The sequence below is a fragment of the Girardinichthys multiradiatus genome, chromosome 8, assembly GCF_021462225.1.
Source record: "Girardinichthys multiradiatus isolate DD_20200921_A chromosome 8, DD_fGirMul_XY1, whole genome shotgun sequence".
In the NCBI taxonomy this organism is placed as follows: domain Eukaryota; kingdom Metazoa; phylum Chordata; class Actinopteri; order Cyprinodontiformes; family Goodeidae; genus Girardinichthys; species Girardinichthys multiradiatus.
In genome coordinates, this window is record NC_061801.1 from 4,068,855 (window position 1) to 4,087,011 (window position 18,157).

Genomic DNA, 18,157 nt, shown 5'->3' on the forward strand with positions numbered 1-18,157 from the left:
AATCTTCATTTATCCACCTCTTTCTGGAGATTATGAGATTGTGGAAATTTCTAGCATATTATTAACACAATCTGGGCACACGTGATAAACAAAACTAAATGTTTCAACAACATCTTTCCTTTAGATTTACCTGTTAGTCTCTCTCTCACCCCTAAGAACTAGGAAGGATCGTTGGTTTCTTCACTGACGTTGAGACGAAGCCTGCACTAGATGGCGACAACCCCTTTGTAGTCAGACTTACAGGGGTAGGAAAATGAAACTGAAACACCTGTCATTTTAGTGTGGGAGGTTTCATGGCTAAATTGAACCAACCTGGTAGCCAGTCTTCATTGATTGCACATTGCACCAGTAAGAGCAGAGCGTGAAGGTTCAATTAGCAGGGTAAGAGTACAGTTTTGCTCAAAATATTGAAATGCACATAACATTATGGGTGACATACCAGAGTTCAAAAGAGGACAAATTGTTGTTGCGTGTTTTGCTGGCGCATCTGTGACCAAGACAGCAAGTCTTTGTGATGTATTAAGAGCCACGGTATCCAGGGTAATGTCAGCATACCACCAAGAAGGACGAACCACATCCAACAGGATTAACTGTGGACGCAAGAGGAAGCTGTCTGAAAGGGATGTTCGGGTGTTAACCCGGATTGTATCAAAAAAACATAAAACCACGGCTGCCCAAATCACAGCAGAATTAAATGTGCACCTCAACTCTCCGGTTTCCACCAGATTTGTCCATTGGGAGCTCCACATGGTCAATATACACGGCCGGGCTGCTATAGCCAAACCTTTGGTCACTCATGCCAATGCCAAACGTCGGTTTCAATGGTGCAAGGAGCGCAAATCTTGGGCTGTGGACAATGTGAAACATGTATTGTTCTCTGATGGGTCCACCTTTACTGTTTTCCCCACATCCGGGAGAGTTACGGTGTGGAGAAGCCCCAAAGAAGCGTACCACCCAGACTGTTGCATGCCCAGAGTGAAGCATGGGGCTGGATCAGTGATGGTTTGGGCTGCCATATCATGGCATTCCCTTGACCCAATACTTGTGCTAGATGGGCGCGTCACTGCCAAGGACTACCAAACCATTCCTGAGGACCATGTGCATCCAATGGTTCAAACATTGCATCCTGAAGGCGTTGCCATGTATCAGGATGACAATGCACCAATAAACACAGCAAGAATGGTGAAAGATTGGTTTGATGAACGTAAAAGTGAAGTGTTTTGGAGGAGCGAGTCCGGAAACATTTTCCTCCACCAGTATCACGTAGTGACCTGGCCACTATCCTGCAAAGAAGAATGGCTTAGAATCCCTCTGACCACTGTGCAGGACTTGTATATGTCATTCCCAAGACAAATTGACGCTGCATTGGCCGCAAAAGGAGGCCCTACACCATACTAATAAATTATTGTGGTCTAAAACCAGGTGTTTCAGTTTCATTGTCCAACCTCTATATATCACCTCCTAGCCTGTGGGTGGAAAGACTGACAGGCTCACCTCTTTACAGTGAGCTTTGGATTTTCACAGCAGTAGGAGTTGTCAATAACACTTGGAATTAATCCTCCCACTTTGGATCAGAGCACGTTTTCTTCTTAATGGTCTTAATCCGCACCCAATCACCTTCTTTCACATCACCACTCTGAGCTGATGGGGTTATCCTCATATTAAGTTTTACTATGTCTAAACATTCAACCCAATTTCATTTTGTTTCTTCCATTGTCTTTCTATGCTTACTTTCAACTGTCCCATTTGTCATCAACCCGGCACTCTGGGGATGGTAGCTACAATGTGTTTTCAGGTCAATCTTAAAACATTTACCAAGTTCTTGTATGACCTTGTTAACAAAATGTGTTCCACTATCACTATAAATCCTTCTTGGAATTCCAAATGTACATAGCCCCTTTTGCCACCGTTATAGCATCTGGTCCTTTGCAAGGAAAGATTACATTGGAGGTAATGTTTCAGACATATCAAACAAGATGCACCCAAAAAATTTTTTAAGTTTTTAGTAAGTATTAAATCCATATGTAGTGAATTGTTTGTTCACTTGGCCAATCATCCCCCCTTTTGAGACATGGCTCTGCCCATGGCTCACATTTGCAGCCCAGTGGAACATTGATTTAGGTAATATTGGCTTTCATTCAGGGTATCTAGTAATCCCTTCACATGTACACTCAACTAATTTAGCTGGTAACAGCACAGCTTCCAATAATTTCAGTAATAATTGCATTTTTCCATTGTGCTACCAATTATACCTTTTTTTTTCCATTTGTTTCCATACATAATATGTGCCATCCAAGATGTTAATTAAATCTGTATGGTGTCATGATAGATAGGGTTAAATTTGAGTCTAATTTGATCATTCTGAACCTGACTGGAAAAAGTCCAAACATCTTTTAAAATCCTTTTTGTTTTACCATGAAGAACTGATCTGATATTATGGTACTGTTGAGGATCAGACCTGCTCTTGTAGTCTTTAATTATTATTGTGCACATATACCCTATTTTTTACATAACATGAAAGACATACATTTCACAAAAACAGACAGACAAAATGGACAGACATTGGCCACATAAAAGTTTGATTACTCTGTTTGTGAAAGGATTGTGAAAAATTGAAGACAGGTCTATGAGCTTTCTTATGTTTATCAGTATTTCAATACAGGTAGAACCTTTACAATCTTTATTTGATTTTGGAAAAATTCTGGATCTCTTTATTGAGATAGAAGTTGGCAATGATCATCAGAACATCAGACCTTTATTAGCGCTTTTAAGGTCCCTCAAAGACGCTCTATAATGAAATCAGTCATTCCCATTCAAACACATTCACACACTGACAACTTTTCCCCCATGACTGTCATGAATGTCTGGTTGATGGTTTTTAGGATTTTGTGTTTTTATAATGTAAAGCACTTTGCTGAAATGTGCTATACAAATAAATTTTACTTACTTACTTACTTAGTTACTTACTTCTCTATTAGAGCAATTTCATTTGCAAAAATTTCAATATTATTTTTCTTTAATATTCTTAAAATGCACATTAGTTTCTCATAACCCCTTTTGTCTCCACTAGGTCTATTTTGAATGCTTCAATTCTTTTTTATCCACCAAGGATCAATAAGGTGGTGTTAGTGGGGTCCACCTTGAAGGTGTTGTCTGTTGGGTCTGTCTAGTCTGGAGAAGTGTCAGGGTATCATTGTTAGGTCAGTGAGGTTCATAAGTCAGCCAGAACCTTGGTCTTTTGGTCTTGGGCCATTTGGTCTTTGCACATAATGTTTCATAGATCCAGCCTATGATTAGTCAGCAAAACTTCCACACAGTGTGTTGTTATTTCTGACTTCCACTTATATGGAAAAAAAAAAATATTGTTAATAAATGAGCTGCATTTCCTAGGAACATTGTATCCCACTGTCTTCCTCCTGGATGAGCATCACCTGTTGAAAAACATCATCATTGTATTACTCAGTTTGTTTCACATATTCACTCAGACCTTTATATTATACCAGTAGGTGAAGTTGTTAGTATCTCATGTTGTTAGTATCATATGTAGACTGACACATACTGTTGCTTTTGGAGAGGATCTCAGATTAAATAAACCTAGTTAGAGCTTCAATCCAGGTTAATTTGTGTGTCTGCAGACTTTAGCCACTTTTTCTTTTTGTATACATAGTTCTGTTAGGTCTCCATACTAACCCATTAGATGGTGGTTTGAAAACCGGCACCAATTTACGTTTTACTCCCATTCATCTTTCAACTTCCCCTGGATCTTTATTGGAGAAAATGAGTGCCATCATCAGATCTCATGATTTCAGGCTCTCCCATGGTGTGATTTCCTAGTCTTTCCCTTTTTAGAAGGAACATTTTCCTTCAGTTTTGTGTTCCCATGTTAGTGAAAGCAATCATTTTTTTGCTTCCATGGAGCACTGTGGACTGGAACGCTGCCCAGTCCTGCTTTTAATGAAACCTGTGGATTAAACTGTTTGCAGATTTCACACGGTTGCACAAAATAAGTTGGGGCATTTTTCAAATTATCCTTCAATTTATGTATTTTGAGAAATGGGACCTGTTGCTTTGAACCAGCACAGTGACGTCTGCTGTTTTCCTACATCCCCCTGTTGAGAGAGAAAAGGAAAAAAGCATTTTTATAAAACTATTCTTTTTGTCAACATAAAGAGCAATAGAGACACACTCATTTTCACCTTGGGCCACATCAAGATCCAAAACATTTTCAAAAGGCAAATTATGGCAGAATGTATTGTGAATGAGTAGCTGTCTCTGCATTCGACATGCAATGCACCTCCTGACGCCAAATAATGTTAAACATATTCCCACCCTGATCCAACGTTGCAGAATACAGACAAAACTGCTTATTGATTGACAAAATAACATTCAAGCACACAATCGCTGTATCAAAGGTTCTACGTCTAGAGTGTCACATAAACTTCTGGTGGGCTGGTTTTGGCCCGCGGGCCTTGAGTTTGTCAAATGCAGGGTAGAGTTACAATCTTTATCAGAGCTCTCAGCAGAGACTGGTTTCTGCTGTGTGCAGAAGTTTTATCTTTGTTTTCAGGCAGCTGCATGTCTGTGTCAAGTTTAATGCTGTAGTCATTTCACAGAGCTGAGGAGAGAATTTAACTTCTCTCAAAAGAGGAAAAATCAAACATGCACACAATCTGGGTCAAATATGGAATTATTTCCCTGTAAAATGAATCTTCTGCATGTTATTATAGTGTCGCTGGTAGAATAACACCATAGAATGATTTTAAACACATGTTTCTCCTTGTGGGAGTTTTGATTGGTTTTAGCCACTGGCCTGAGTTTTAGATTCCTCCTCGTGAGTAATTTGGAGCTACCTTGGTGTTCTGAACTGGGATGGGTGGCGGTTTGCCCCCTTTTTGTTTTACGTTTTCAGTTAAGCTGAAAGTTCTGCCATGTGCTTTTCAACTGGCCTCAGCATTATGGCTATGTTAGTTAAAGGCTGCTCTTGCTGTCCTCTCTGTTCTTTAATTTTCAATCTAGTCTGACACTATGCTTGAGTAGACTAGGTTTGTTTTGTGAGTTTTTAACAGAAAGCAGGGGAGGTGCACACCGAGTTATAAAACTATTTTCTTCGCCTGTTGTTATTGAATCGCGGTGCCAAAGCTGCTATATGACAGAGAGGGAGAAAATTATCTACCTATAAAATCTCCATGAATTTCCAAAACATTCCCACAACCTGCATGTATTTGCACCAGCTGTCAAGAGTCCAATTGTTGTTTTGTGGTTTTAGCTGGATTTATGATTTGTTGTTTGCCGTTTTCCAGCAGTGCCCCCAAGGCCGCTGGTGGATAAGGCCTATTACTCTCATTCATACTTACTCTCAGTTTCTTGCTTTTTATTCACAACACTCAGTTCTGGCCGACCGGGATGTATGACACGCTATGCTCCAAGCTCCCGGTCCAATTGAAAGCGCTCTAATCGGCTTCCAAGACACCAGAACACATTCACTCCACCGGAGGATCGATTCAGCGTGCAGTCCTTGTTATCACCACTAGGTTTCCAGACTTCCTCAATCCACCAATCTCTTTCACACAGTATGGCACAACAATGTAAAAACATTAATCATCATTCACAATACTACTGTTTACCATGAAGCAAGCCTGTAAAAACAGGTGGAGACTATTTTTTGCTACGTCTGAGTTCCAACCGATCTCCGATCCTCTTTAAGCCGAATTCTCTATCTTATTCAACCACTCTGAGAAGTTTCCTGATTACTCTCAATCAACATCAATACTACTGTTTACCGTGAGGCATGCCTGTGAAAACAGGTGGGGACATAATTTGTTTAACTTTGTATGCAAGTTTCCCGGAGTGTCAAGAATATTGAGTCATCAATCAATTAATCAACCAATCCACAGATTAAATCCATAGATCAATTCACCAATTAAATCAGAGACTATAGCACACCCTTCAATCAAACGAGGTATGAACATTTTGACAGGTGGGCATAACCGAAATGGGGGGTAACCAGAAGGGACGTAACCCTGCACAATGATTGGATGTTGTCATTAGGGGGAGCGAATCTAGAATCAACCAATTAAAACAGAGGGGTGTGTTTAAGGCTGTTATTATTTAATTGTATGTTTTAAATGTTTTTACATCTAAAAAAACATGCAGTTTCTCCACTTTAAAGGTACACTCAACTTAATGTAGACACGTCAAATTAAATTTTGACAAAAAGAGAATCTGACAGAATTGTAAATTCATTTTGTTTTAATGCAGGGTTATTTAATTGCATGGTTTTAGATGTTTTTACATCTAAAAAAAACAAGGAAGACAATAAAGTAGATACAGAACCTTTCTTCATCTGCTCAAATGTTTGAGTAATCAAATCTGCACCAGCAACTTGTAGAGATGATCTAAAACAGTGAAACAAATGAAATGAAAAAAAAGTTAAAAAGTTCTCATTCATGTCACAGTGTATTGAATTAAGGCAGACGTCTGCGGTTTTGCTCAGGTGTCGGGAGCTTCAAAGTCTTCACACTGACTGTAGTCATAAAGTAAGTAAAACGACCGTCTTCCTTCCTGGCCCAAAGGTTCAAGCATTGTCTCAGGCAATCCACAAGAAACAACTGATTGAATAGGTAATCAGACCTCAGACATTTTACTGTTTATTGAATTAAGGCAGACATCTGCGGGTTTGCTGAGGTGTCTCGGGTGTGACGAAGGGGAAACAAAGAAGGTGGTGAAGTCTGCCATTCTGCTTCTATTGAGAAATACAACGCAATCTTTAACAGTAAGTATTCATCTTTAAGAATTCCTTAAGTGCGTGTGAATGGTCCTTGATAATAATAATGATGATGTTTAATTTATATTCTTTAGAACCCACATGTGACGAGCTGGATGGTATCATTTTAACACAGTCCGACTACGGTAATTATTAACTGCAACAACATCTGGTTTAGTCAACTGGTGAATGCTATTTTGTGATTTAAAAAATAACTGAAATAAATTCTACTCACAGATTTAACGAAAGGCGTATTCCTGAATGATCCCGTTGGAGGGGTCAGCGGTTGCAACCGTCTGCCCCCAAAAAAAATCGAAGTTGAGACGGAAACTTGTCTTCAAAAAAGACAATCCGATCCCAACTGAACATATCTACGGACGAGATGGTGAGTAATTCATGCACCACAGTCTGTATTATCCCCTGATCGTGCGCCGGAAAAATTAACAGCTCCGGAAGAGGAGAGTAAGTTAAAAAATATATTTTTCTATGCATATGTTTTCACGGGTGTATGTGATATTGCAGACTTGAATAAATATTTTACCGATATATTGAATTATTTAATCCAGAACCCAAGCCTGGATAACATTCTGCAGGACTGTACCAGTTCAGTGCAGGAAGAGTTGAAACCGCCCGGAACTGTTAAAATACCCTGTGTACGGAGTAAGTGACAGTTATAGTATTTCCAAATTCTGTTCTATCCAAATCTCCACAGAAACCAGACATTTTTTTTTTTTCGAAAACCCGCATTGTAAGGTTACAATGTTTCACAAAATATCTTACAGTGAGGAAAAGGCGGCGACTCTCTGCTCTGTATACCAGGGCGAAGCTTGTTAGAGATTTAATGAATGGTACGTTTAATTATTATTTTACCAACTGAATTAATTTGTATATTTCAATCATTTCTTTTTTTCTTTACCTTTCCAGAGGCAGCGTTGATGGTAGAGCAGATTCCATCCAGACCCGGACAGCAACAGCGCAGACAGAGAGTTTCTCTATCCTTACATGACCATCGTAGCCTTAACGCTTTTTGGCTGCATGCCCGACACTGTTACTGAAACACTGTGCTGTCAAGGTAATTTAAACTGATCCTTGCGTTTTATTCTCCTTCTTCTTATACGTAAATATGTAAATATGGATAATAAAATCAGACTTGCGCTGAATGAAATAAGGAATGGTGTCGCTCAGCTCAGTGAAATTCCCGTTAATGCAAAAGTAGCGGATTACATCGGGTTAAATGAAGATGCATCTCCTGTTAACAACAGTGAAAATGTGCACGGGGACTTTTTACTTTTAAGAGCAGGCAGCTGAAGATTTAAATAGAGCACCGTCTCCACCCGGGATCCATCAAAATGAATCAGGTACCTTACAGATTCCTTCAACGTCACACGCCGCTAATCATACAGGGCAGAATGGCGGTAATTTCAATCCGGAGATTGCAGTCAACCCTGATCAGATTCAACGTGAATGTTTTAATAACATTGAAATAAGGAGACCTTTCGCCATCCCACCTCCCTGCCCAGGTAACGTCCATAATCTTGCAGCATTCTATATAAACATCATGTTTATTCTCACTGAATTAGCTGACACTGCAAGATCTTTAACCAGACGTAACGATGTTGTACAGCTAGAACTAGTCGGGGAAAATCTCAGTCGTAACATCATGTTTACTGTTACCGATGATGGAAATATGATTCTGCCTGCTTTTGAGGATTTTTTAGATGAATTAGTACAGTCCAATGCTGAAATGCCTGCAGATAATAACCTGGAATTTGTTCTACAGGTAGTTAATGACCCCGCAGGAGAGTTAAAGGAACGTTAGACTGTGAACTGATTAATAAGAAAAAGCGTCACCTGTAAATTGTAGATAATACGAGTAATCAGTTATGCTTTGCCATCAGTCTTACACACGTCTCTGACCCTAGCCTTACTGATAATCAGGCTTTAGAGCTGGGCAGAATGTGGCAACACAGGGGTGGTTTAGATGATCAGACAGCAGTAACTTTCAGCGATATTGGTAAATTTGAAAACATTCTAAAGAGAAAAATTGTAGTGTTTCACAAAACTGTTACAGGCTCTACAGTTCTGTGTAAATTTGAGACCAGTTTCCCTGATTGATCAAACCCTCTCTTTCTGCTGTTCTTTCAAGGTCACTACTATGGGATAAAAAATCTCAAGGGTTTTATAGCGTCAAGATACATTTGTGCATATTGTTACAGCAGCTATGAAAAGCCAGACGCACACCACTGTAAAGGCTATTGCCCAGTTTGTTACTCATACCAGTGTATGTGGGGAATTAACGAACCTGTCGCCTGTGCAGGCTGTCACAGAATCTGTCTTCATGTTTCAGCAGATACACGGAACCCCGCAACAGACCTATTGCTGACAGGCCTATGAGTGACTGTGAGTTGGTAAAACTGTGCCAGGTGTGCAAAAGGATATACGTTATTCCAATAGCAAACAAGAAAAACCACACGTGTATCGTGTAAATTGCCATATTTGCGGTGAGAATATACCTCCTGGTTTAGATGGGACATGCGATGAACATCAGTGCTACATTCAACCCTGCAAACCCTGTAAACAGCTTGATGATAAACTGATTTTTTATGATTTTGAATGCTTCATCGATGAGAACGGTGTGCACATCCCCTATCTAGTCTGTGTTAAAACGTTGAAGGAATGGCATGCTTATGGATTAAATTGCACCCAAAAATTTCTTCTCCATTTCAGGAGACCGATGTATAGGGGCTACACCTTAATAGCTCATAATGCACGTGGGTATGATAGCTACCTGATGCTCACAGTTATGCTGCAGTTAGGCATTAAACCCCATCTCATCATGCAAGGAAGTAAAGTTCTCTGTTTAACCGACCCTGATTACAGGTTAAAATTCATTGATAGCCTATGTGTATGAAGCTGAGTGTGATGCCGAAAGCATTAAGTTTCAGTGATCAGACCAAAGGTTTTTTCCCCCACCTATTCTCCTTTGAACAACGTTCAAGTATGTGGGATCCTTTCCTCTTCCATCCTGCTATGCTGTCGAATGCATGAGTCTTTAAGAACATGAGGTGTTTAACAGCTGGTACAGAGAAGCGAGCATAGGGATCTTTGACTTTGAGAAAGAAGCTCTTCATCATTGTAAAAATGATGTGGACATTCTTTATCAAGGTTGTGTTAAATTCAGGGATGAGTTCTTTAAGGAGACAAGTGTGGATCCACTTAAATGCATCAGCCTGCATGAAGGTTTTGTAACCAATTTCCTTCCTCCTAAGACCTTGGCCATCCCCTCACCTCTAGACTACAGGTGTAGTAGTAAGACGTTTTTCAGCACGTCCATTCAATGGCTCGGCTGGATTTCAGAAAGCAGAAAAATAGACATCGAACATGCGTTAGACAAGGGGGAAAAGCAAATCGGTCCAAATTCTGTGGATGGGTTTGCGGAGATTAACGGTGGAAAGGTTGCATTCGAATTTTACAGCTGATTTTTCCACGGCTGTAAATTGTGTTATTCACCTCATGAGATATGTTCTTTGAGAGGGGCAGCATTTTAACAGTTTTACGCAGCCACTGTTCAGAGAAGCTAGGTACTCCAAATTTTGTACGGCCTTCGTATTGAGGTTATTTGGAAGCATGAGTGGACTGAAATGAAAATATCCCACCCGGGGGTGATCAGCTTTCTTGAGAAAGTTAATGCACCCGAACCGCTATCCCCCCCCGAGATGCTCTGTACGGTGGTCGCACCTGCCCTATGAGGTTGAGGCACACAGCGGGGCCGGGTGAAACTATACATTATGTGGATTACACATCTCTGTACCCATATGTAAATGCTAACTGCGTCTTTCCCCTCGGGCACCCCACCATCATTTACAAAGATTTTGATGATCCCAGCAGCTACTTTGGCATCATCAAAGCTGTGGTCTACCCTCCACAAAGTCTCTTTTTCCCCGTTTTGCCTTACAGAACATCCCGAGGTAAACTTGTGTTTACTATCTGCCGCACATATGCTGAAATAAATAACCAGTCAGGTCCCTGCAGGCAATAATTGTGAGGACAGAGCTCTGACGGGTGTGTGGGTGAATGTAGAGTTTTGTAAAGTGCTACAATGTGGTTATCACCTTGCTAAAATCACAGAAGTTTGGCATTTTGAAAGAGGAGCAGTAGAACAATCTTTAAAGGTTACATTCACTGCTTTTTAAAGGGTAAGCAGGAGGCTTCAGGCTACCCTTCTGAAGCGGTGGATGAGGAGAGCAGGTCAGAGTATGTAACAGGCTACAATCTCCACCAGGGTCTCCAATTAGATGCAGGCAAAATTGAGGTGAACCCTGCCAAAAAACAAGTAGGAAAACTGTGTTTAAACAGCTTTTAGGGAAAGTTTGCGGAGCGAAGTGATCTGTCTCAGACCACAGTCATCACTAACCCTGATGAGTTTTTCAGCTTCATGTTCTCAAGCAAATACAGGGTTAACTAATTCCATTCCTTCAACCCTGAAATGTGTGTAGTGTAGTGGAACTACAGCAAATGTGTCATCTCTCCCCAAGCAAGGTGAACAATGTGTTTATTGCAGCATTCACCACCACTTATGCACGTTTAAAACCTCTCAGCAGCATGGAGAAGTTACAGAACAGACACATTTAACTGAGACAGATAGCCTCATTTTTGTGACGAAAAGTGGTGAAACTCCTTTGGAATTGGTAAATTATCTGGGGGATCATACAGGCGAGCTAGGGGGAGACAGCATTTTGGAGTTTGCATCAACAGGACCCAAGAGTTATGCATACCAAACCAAAAACCAAAGAAAGCTAGTGAGACATGCTAAATTATCATTCAGACGCATGAATGCAGTGAGAGGGTCAATTTTGACAGCATCAAAGGGCTGGTTGAGGGCTACTTAGCAGGATCCAGTGAGGGTGTCATCGAAATTCCACAGCACAACATCAGGAGGGATAAAAAGAGATTCCGCTTGAGAAATGCTGCATTTGTTGAAAGGTTTCGGTTGGTATATGACAAGAGACGCCATTTTTCTGACGGGACAACTCTGCCTTTTGGTTATTAGAGTATAAGAAGAGGAAGAAAGATAAAAATTAAAAAAAATGTTGCATTCCGCCGATTTACAGGAGATTGATTTTGATCCTAGATTTAGAGCGCCTTTCTCGTGTATGATTGTAGGACCCAGCGGTTGCGGGAAAACCTTTTTTGTAAAAAGTGTTTTGTAAAATTGTAACCATGTCATGGATGTTGTTCCAGAAAATATTGTATTGATTTACACATCTTTTCAGCCCATGTATGCTGAATTGCAGAAGATGAATAAAAAATATAAAATTTGTAGAATGACTGCCTCATTCTTTTGAAGATGAAAACCTGTTTCCTCCTAATCAGAATCATCTGGTTATTTCCGACGATGTTATTGCCCAAGCCTCAGATGATGAAAACTGTTGGGCTAATGATCTAACCAATTGGTTTTCAATCCTGCTCCTCACGTACCCCTATCCTGCTTATTTTTAGGTATCCCCTTGCTGCCACACATCTGTCTACTATGAATGGGGCTTCTGCAGCACTGCAATCATTTGTATGCTGAAACAGAGACACCTACATGGAGGGCAGGGGTACTTGAAGCCCTGAATATAGATACACTGATTTATACCTGAATAAAGGAAATAAGGCACACGTTTGACTCACTTTTTTTTATTTAAAAAAAACATTAAATTAAACAGAAGAGTTAAAAAAAACTTGGCCAGTTCTGGACCATGTGAAGGTGACATTCTTGCAGAAAGCTCCCCAATGTGCAGACGCCTGTGATGAGTCAGACTGTACTTTGGATCCACCTCCAGTCTCCTCTGTAACTTCAAACAGAGGTCACTTAGCTCCTGGCTGTGGAAACTTGGAGGCCGCACAATCCAACCAGATGCCCCCTCGAAGCTCGCATCTTCCTCATCCAACATGAGATCAATGCTGACAAAAACTAAAGCATGACCAGGAAAATAATAAACAGAAGCATGATTCAAAACCTATCTAGAAATAATAATAAAAACCCCAAAACACCCACAAATCATGACAGTTTGAGGTTGTGCCAGAGCAGTGGGTAAATAAATGTTCCAATGCCATTTCGTAATTCTTAAGAAGTTATAATGTAATTATAAAGATGTAAGTTTTAGTTCATACTTTATTAGTTTATTTAATTGGGACAATTGAATTACTTTTATTGTTATCGAGTTTAAAAATTGAGATCACCTGTATAAATAAAGGTTAAACAGAAAAGGTGCATTACAAATACATAAAAATGTAATAGTAATAATAAGTAGTTGTAATAGTATAATAAACATTGCTTTCTTTAGAAATACCTTGAGATAGCCTCCATAGAGTACATGATGTGTGTCGACATGGGAACTATGTAATCGAACCTTGTTATGCAATGACGCATCCATTTTTTTTTATGACAGAAATAACATTCAAGTAATCTTACCCGCTTCCTTCTTGATCGGCACCGAGCAGACTTCTTAATGGCTGCCGCCTTCTCTGCATGATCTGGCTGGCTGTACCGGACATTCCGGTGCACCATTTCGTAGTGCGTCTTACATCTAGCTGGTAAACATTTTACGTTGTCAATATATAGCGAGACAAATTACTATATTCAAGCAAAAAACAACAAAACAAATAGACATACATACACACACACACACACACACACACACACACACACACCACAGTGATACTTACACACAATGGAAACATAATCCACACCATGTAACTCTGGACTTGACTTCAGAGCCCTGGCCAACGCAGATGTGACCCCCGTGTTGTAAGGCTGTGAAAACAAACACGTAATTAAATAAGACTGAAAATAAAATAGAGCCCCTGCCAACGCATACATTCGTGCAGTTTGTTATTCTTACCCTTGTCATAGGTTGTAGCAGCTGAAATTCGAATTAGAAGTGTGCAGGCGGCAGTCAGCTTCCTATGAGAAAAGGTGGAAAAAAATAGAATGTTGCTTGGTGAATTTATTGTAATCTCACTGTGACTCTTTGCGTTTTCGGTTTAGAAATGATCAAGTCTTACCAAAAGTTCGGGGTTGTTTTGTTGCCTTTACCTCTGCAGCTCTTCAGAACACGAGGCCTGGGACTCTAAATGACTCAGTCTCTCATTACAAGTCGCCAAATTGTCGCGGATCCGCGCTAACTGCTGGTTGACCTCGGAAGAAAACTGAGTCATCTGACGAGACAACCCATTCATCCCAGTAATCAGTGTCTTTTCGTCAATGGCGGGACTGGCTGAAGCTGGAGGCACATTTATCCGAAGAGTTTCAGGGGTTAACTGCAAACAACGTCCAGCTATCTTATCTATAAACGACGCGGACACAAAAGGAAATACGTAGATGGAAGGAGACTGTCTGTATTTATATCTTCTCCTCTCGTGAGTTCTTTTGCGTCACCATGGCCTTGAATGTTTACGCTTTTGTCCAATCACAGGTGACATTTTGCCACACGGAAAAGGTCTCACGGAGGATAGGTGAAGGTAAAATTAAACACACACACAAGTTGCAATAAGAGAAGAGAAGATTGAAGTTCCTAAGTCAACTAAGAAGCAAAGACCTCGGGGCATTTGTGAACACTGCAATAACGAACTGTCTTATGGACATTATATGTACCATAAGAGACGGTATCTAAGGAACGGTCCTGTAGAACATGATGTCAAAAAGACAGGATCAGAAGATGCGCAAGACGTGTTGTCATCAAATTACCCTATGATTCTTAAGGTTGGAGAAGGTGCAGAAAGCGAAATAATGCATCCCAAGGAGTTAGAAAGAGAATTTGAAGACGTGATAGACGAATCAGAGGACGAATTAGAGGAAACAGACCCACTGACTGACAACAGTAAGACAGACATTTTTATATAATATACATATTTGTGCACACATGTCTAACTATGTGTGTGTGTTTTTTGTTTTACTGAATTTTACTTGTGTAAGGTATAATTACCTTCTTATAGACTTACCTTAGCAGTTGAGCAAATTTTGTGGCTACATCAGCATTTAATTGCTTCTATGAATACAAATATAGTTTTTTTTTACTGACGATGTTAGTGCAGGGCTACCTTTTAATAGTTCCTCTGCATTGCACACTTTCCAGTTGTAACAGAAGATGACCAGAGCATTCATCTTTTCCTTGACACCAGCAGTTCAGATTTGGAGCAAGATTATGATGATGAGGCAAACATATCCTGTCCTGTGGTAAGTTAAAAAAATTACCACGTACTTTTCAGTATCAAATGAGCACATTTCTTGCACAACAACTAGCTAATTAAAATGCACATCTCCTTTTCAATGTACGATGTACGAATGGCAGTTTTTTCAGTAGCAAATGACCACTATCATTGCACAAAAGAAATGTAGGTAATTCAGATGTACAAGCTCTTTTTAGCATGCTGCAGTGCGAAACTGTACTTATGACATTCGTTTGCAGTAGCAAATGACCACCATCATTACACAAAAGAAATGCAGCTAATTCAGATGCACAAGCTCTTTTCAACCTGCTGCAGTGTGAAAATGTGCATGGGACAGTCTTTTCTGCATAACATGACCACATCATTGTACGCTGGCACGCTCCTTAAGACATACATGATTGTTTCCTCCAGTAATTCTGTAATTAAGTTTATTTATATTTCTTCTTTTTTTTTTTCATCAGAACTCTCTCTGCTGTGTTTTGGGCAAGCTAAAGGCTTTTAAGTGCAATTTTAGGACTTCTTGAAAGTAAAAAATTACAGTAGTCCTTCAAGAAAAAAATGCATAGGATAGTTTTTCTGCATCACTCTTATACAGGATATTTCTAATATAGGCAATATTCCTGAAGTGAAAGAAGGAACTTCTAGAGACCTGTTTAATATGGTATCTAAATGACATATCCTGGTCAAACATTATGCATTCAAAACATGCCTGTTTTCTAACCAACTTATTGAGATCCAACAGGATTGGTCCATACACAGGTCCATTATCTGAGGCCATGAGAATATCATTAGTGATTTTTACCTGTGCTGTTTTGGTAATATAATAAGCTCTCAAACCTTACTGAAACTCTTCAAACAAGTCATTACTGTGTAAATGCTTAAACAATTGATAAGCAACTACTTTTTGAAGAATTTCATATAACCAATTGAATTCAGTTCAGTTTTATTTATATAGTGCCAATTCACAACACATACCATGTCAAGGCACTTAACAAAGTCAGTTCAATCGTATAATACAGATTTGATATAAATGAAAATGTAATGTTAGCTGCAGCTCAACCTGTTCCTCCAGCAGCACACACCCCTATGTCTATGACTGATCAGTGGCAAGGAGGGGGTTACTCCCTCTTGCACCCTATCCAGTTTAATAATTACAGATACAGTGTCCCCGGTCGTGGAGGCGGATGGCATGTTGGTGGTCAGTTGGTCGCGGTGGATGGTGTGGAGCACCCAGAGGAAGGGGTGGAGCCAGCGGGGCACTGGGAGATGTGTGCTACAACTGTGCAGCGTGGGCACAGCAGATCCCACATTGCCTGCAAAGGTGGGAGAGAACTGTCTGAATTTTTGAGTGGACACTGGAGCTACTTATTCCACCATAACACAGCAACCTCCTAAACCACTGCTCTCTACCAAGACTGTTTCTGTGATGGGCTTCTCAGGGGCTGCACAAATTCTTCCTGTTCAGATTGGGACTCAGAGAATAACTCACCCTTTTGTGTGTTCACCCAGCACACCTGCTAATTTGCTGGGCAGAGACTTATTAGTGAAGCTGCGAGCATCAGTGTTGTGTGGTACTGATGGGTTAACGATAACGTTTCCAGATGGTTCCTCTTTGGCATGTGGACAAATGCTTCAGCATGGACAATATTTTTACAGCCAGTTGCAGAGGCATATGCTGACATCTACTGGACACTGTTGACCGAACCTCCAAGCAGAATCTTCTCGGTGTATCAGCTGTGGAAACCCTGGATTCAAAGTCTCTGCCCCTGCACCTCTCTGCCTGACCCGCCCCATGTCACTCTGTTCTACGACCATTGTCACACTGAATGGTACCAGATTTGTTTAATAAAACAGTAGAAGGTAGAACATGGTTTATTTCATCCAAAAATGTTTATGTGGCTCTTGAGGGTGTGGCTGCAACAGTTGATTTAACACATGACCAAGCAGAATGGTATTTACTGTCAGATGAAGCTGTTCCTCATGATTCTTTTTCTTTGCATCCTGAGTATCAAGCTAAGGAATTGAGAGGAGTGGTAAAGCGCTCTCTGGCAGCTGGGGACTGGCAGGACACCTCAGTCACCAACTTAAGTTTGGTTACAGAGTTCTCAAAACAGGTTCCAGAGAAAACAACCGAGGGACCTCAGCCAACCACGTCCGAAGCTGAGTGGATCCTGCTGAAGGTGATCAAAAGGAAGTGGTCAGAGCCCAGGTGGACGGGTCCATTCCAGGTCACAGAAAGAACCTTACATGCGGTGAGGGTCAAGGGCAAAGGAGACACGTGGTATCTTTGGAGCCAGTGTGCAGCAGGAGAGGCACCACAGAGATCGCTGCCAGAGGTCCAGCTGAACCTGAGGGACAACACCAGCACACCAGAAGATCTTTCTCACCCAATTCAAGGGGCAGAATAATCCCCTAGGGTGAGAAAGCGTGCATTTACACCTAAAGGTTAGTCTACACCTTAGGTGCACCGTCAGATCAGTTGTCCCACCAAATGGGGGCAGAATAATCCCTGGTGACACCACTTAGCTCCAGGTCAGTCTACACCTGTGAGTCAAGACCAGGACATCACACAGAAGAGGCGGATGTGACTGAGTTTTCCTCTCTTTCACTGGTGGTCATAGCTGCTCTCCCACCGAGAACTGAGAGGAACACTCTGAACTTTAAAAAAAAAATAATAATAAAAAAGTATTTTGTGTTTCACCATATTGTTAATCCTCATCTTCCTTTGCAGGTACCTTCGAAACGAATGGGAGGTGAAAATCTAGGACTCAGGCCCCTTAAGGGTTGGGTCATGGTAGGTATAGGTGTTTTAGCATTCTTCATTGTTACATTGATTTTCGTATTGTTCTTTGAACTGCCTTTCCAAGCATGCTCCAGTCATCCAGACAATAAAGTATCAAAACGCAGCGCTCCACCCATTGCCAACAAAACCAGGGCTGGCCCTTTTACCCCTCTATGGAGAAATGGCACATACACTTGTTTTAACTTCACTTCCAAAACCCCGCAGGTGAATGTTGGGGAACTTCCTCGCGATTGGTGCAACTCCACGGTGTCAGGCTCAGTGATAGGTCCTTGGGCAAGATCAAGACTTTATTATTATTGTGGAGGACATCGCCTTCTGACTAGGATCCAAAATAATACTATTGGAGTGTGTGTGTTGCAGGCACCTCTCCTCTTGTT

At 40.8% G+C, this 18,157-nt stretch overlaps 2 long non-coding RNA genes across 3 annotated transcripts; one reads left to right on the top strand and one right to left on the bottom strand.

Moving 5' to 3' along the window:
• The first annotated feature begins 7,504 nt into the window (after window positions 1–7,504).
• On the top strand, window positions 7,505–12,413 carry LOC124872042. The gene is made up of 3 exons (XR_007039190.1): window positions 7,505–7,611; window positions 7,688–7,835; window positions 12,263–12,413. It is a non-coding gene; the product is annotated as an uncharacterized LOC124872042 (long non-coding RNA).
• A 74-nt stretch (window positions 12,414–12,487) lies between these two features.
• On the bottom strand, window positions 12,488–16,136 carry LOC124872933. 2 transcript variants are annotated; one of them, XR_007039399.1, is made up of 5 exons: window positions 13,814–16,136; window positions 13,651–13,712; window positions 13,475–13,562; window positions 13,221–13,339; window positions 12,488–12,719 (listed from the first exon to the last, which is right to left on the bottom strand). It is a non-coding gene; the product is annotated as an uncharacterized LOC124872933 (long non-coding RNA). The 2 variants fall into 2 exon arrangements; XR_007039398.1 differs by having other exon boundaries at window positions 13,651–16,130.
• Between the last annotated feature and the right edge of the window lie 2,021 nt (window positions 16,137–18,157).